Here is a 3,457-nt window from a genome sequence, read left to right on the forward strand (position 1 = left end):
CACGGGGCGGGTTACAGTTCCGCCCACTGCTTGATACAGTCGGCTCATCGAGATGCCTGTTGTAACTCCAGCTCGGACGAGGGGTAGAATGAACTCGATCACGGCTGTAAGAATAAGCCTCCTGTTGAACCAACACTGTCTGAAGAAGATCCCTAGCCATCCGTGTCTCGACTGCCGCTGGCGATTCACCTTCAACCGGGATAGCTGCCAATCGAGATGCCACAACGATCATGTTATCCAAAGGGTTGGAGTAATGACCCGGTGGCGTCGGCACATGCTGTGGCGGGTTATTATTCTGACGAGGTGGATCCATCACGTGCGGTTGAACCGGCGTACCCGTCCCAGGTGCTTCGACTCGGTTTACCCCAGTCGGGTTGCTGGTTCCTGCTCCTGGCATGTTAAAAAGATTTCTTGCTTTGTGGACCAATGGCAAATGGGTCTGATGCCTCCTCCTCATGACATCGTTTGAAGCATTTTGATCAAACATGAGCCGGTAAGACTCCTCCTGAATCCGTTGTGACTGGGCGTCCAAAGCAGCCCTTTCTTCAGCCATCTTAGTGCTTTCTGCATTTAACTCCTCCTTAGCCTGTGCTATCTCATCGCGCAATCTTGTGATCACCGCATTATGTTGATCTTGATCTGCCGGGTTAACCACCGCTGTCAACAGCATCGTCAATTTATCCAGCAAGTCAGTTAAAACCTGAGCCGGCGGGCGCTCAGGGCCTCCTGCTCCGGCAGCCGCTGCCGCCCCTGACGCGGAAACCAGCTCCGCCACTATTGATGAGTGCTGCGCGGCCTGTGTACCGGCCATGAGAATTGCAACTCAGTTCGGCGGCTCATAGGGGTCCGGAATACTGTTGCCATCAGAACAGTCCCAAGCTGACCCTCTTGCTGTTCATACAGTGACTCGGTCTCACTAGTGGATGACTCGTCATCAGAGTAAACGACGGTCTCATCACCAGATGCTGGTTTGTCCTCAGATTCCACTCCATGGGTAAATTCCACGAAGGCACGATTCATGGCAGGCCGAACCCAGGCGGGTCTCGCACGCTGATCTGTCTCGACGATGTCGGTGCAGATGTCCGGCTCAGGGCCCAGTTCGCTGATCTTGCCGATGAAGACATGGATTCCACCGAAGGGGACCCGATACCCGTACTCAATTGAGCCGGCCTCGGGGCCCCAGCCTGCGTCGTCGATGTAGAGCTTGTCGCGACGACTCTTGGTCATCCGGCCCATGGTGTATCCCTTGATCCCTGATAACCCACAAGTATATATAGGGGATCAATTGTAGCCTCTTTCGATAAGTAAGAGTGTCAAACCCAATGAGGAGCTAAAGGTAGAACAAATATTCCCTCAAGTTCTATCGACCACCGATACAACTGTACGCACGCTTAACATTCGCTTTACCTAGAACAAGTATGAAACTAGAAGTACTTTGTAGGTGTTGTTGGATAGGTTTGCAAGATAATAAAGAGCACGTAAATAAAAGCTAGGGGCTGTTTTGATAAAGACACAACTAAGTTAGTTTCAGTAGAGAGATTTTTGTCATGAGAAATTTATTTGTCCCTAGGCAATCGATAACTAGACTGGTAATCACTATTGGCATTTTATATGAGGGAGAGGCATAAGCTAACATACTTTCTCTTCTTGGATCATATGCACTTATGATTGGAACTCTAGCAAGCATCCGCAACTACTAAAGATCATAAAGGTAAAACCCAACCATAGCATTATAAGGCATCAAGTCCTCTTTACTCCCATACGCAAACAACCTACTTACTCGGGTTTGTGCTTCTGTCACTCACGCCACCCACCATAAGCAAATCATGAACATATTGCAAACCCTACAGCGGGGATCCCTCACGCTTGCGCGACACAAAGAGCACCATAGGACAACACAAATAATAAAACATGCAACTCAAACCAATCACGATCATCAATTAACCCATAGGACAAAACAGATCTACTCAAACATCATAGGATAGCCATACATCATTGGGAAATAATATATAGCGTTGAGCACCATGTTTAAGTAGAGATTATACCAGGTAAAAGATGGGTTACACCGCTGCATAGAGGGGGAGAGTTGGTGATGATGGCGGTGAAGTTGTTGGTGTAGATTGCGGTGATGATGATGGCCTCGGCGGTGTTCCGGTGCCACCGGAAGAGTGGGGGAGAGAGCCCCCTTATTCTTCTTCCTTGACCTTCCCCCTAGATGGGAGAAGGGTTTCCCCTCTGGTCCATGGCCTCCATGGCGTGGGAGGGGCAAGAGCCCCTCCGAGATTGGACCTGTCTCTCTGTCTCTCTCTGTTTCCGCGTTCCAGATTCTGCCCTTTCACCGTTTCTGAAATTCCCGGAGATCCGTAACTCCAATTGGGCTGAACTTTGGACACGATTTTTATCCAGATATTAGCTTTCTCGCGGCGAAAGAAGGGCACTAACCGCCTTACATGGTGGCCACGAGGGCCTAGGGCGCGCCTGATCCCCTGGGGCGCGCCCCTGCCTCGTGGCCCCCTCGGGCATCATCTCGCATTGATTCTTCTTCCCAATAATCACATATATTCCAAAAAAATCTTCGTCAGTTTTTATCCCATTTGGATTCTGTTTGATATGGATTTTCTGCAAAACCAAAAGCGTGCAAGAAATACGAACTGGCACTGGGCACTGGATCAATATGTTAGTCCCAAAAATAGTATAAAAAGTTGCCAAAAATATATGAAAGTTGTAGAATATTGGCATGGAACAATCAAAAATTATAGATATGACGGAGATGTATCAGCATCCCCAAGCTTAATTCCTGCTCGTCCTCGAGTAGGTAAATGATAAAAAAGATCATTTTTTATGTGGAATGCTACCTAGCATAATCTTGATCATGTAATCTAATCATGGCATGAATATTAAGACACGAGTGATTCAAGGCAATAGTCTATCATTTGGCATTAAGACAATAATACTTCAAGCATACTAATAAATCAATCATCTCTTTTCAAAATAACATGGCCAAAGAAAGTTATCCCTACAAAATCATATGGTGTGGCTATGCTCCATCTTCACCACACAAAATATTCAAATCATACACAACCCCAATGACAAGCCAAGCAGTTGTTTCATACTTTTGATGTTCTCAAACCTTTGCAACTTTCACGCAATACATGAGCGTGAGCCATGGATATAGAACTATAGGTGGTATAGAACATGATGATGGAGGTTGTGTGGAGAAGACAAAAAAGGGAGAAAGTCTCACATCGACGTGGCTAATCAACGGGCCATGGAGATGCCCATCAATTGATGTCAATGCGAGGAGTAGGGATTGCCATGCAACGGATGCACTAGAGCTATAAGTGTATGAAAGCTCAAACTGGAACTAAGTGGGTGTGCATCCAACTTGCTTTCTCATGAAGACCTAGGGCATTTGAGGAAGCCCATCGTTGGAATATACATGCCAAGTTCTATAATG

This window comes from Triticum dicoccoides, chromosome 2A (assembly GCF_002162155.2).
Source record: "Triticum dicoccoides isolate Atlit2015 ecotype Zavitan chromosome 2A, WEW_v2.0, whole genome shotgun sequence".
Taxonomy (NCBI): domain Eukaryota; kingdom Viridiplantae; phylum Streptophyta; class Magnoliopsida; order Poales; family Poaceae; genus Triticum; species Triticum dicoccoides.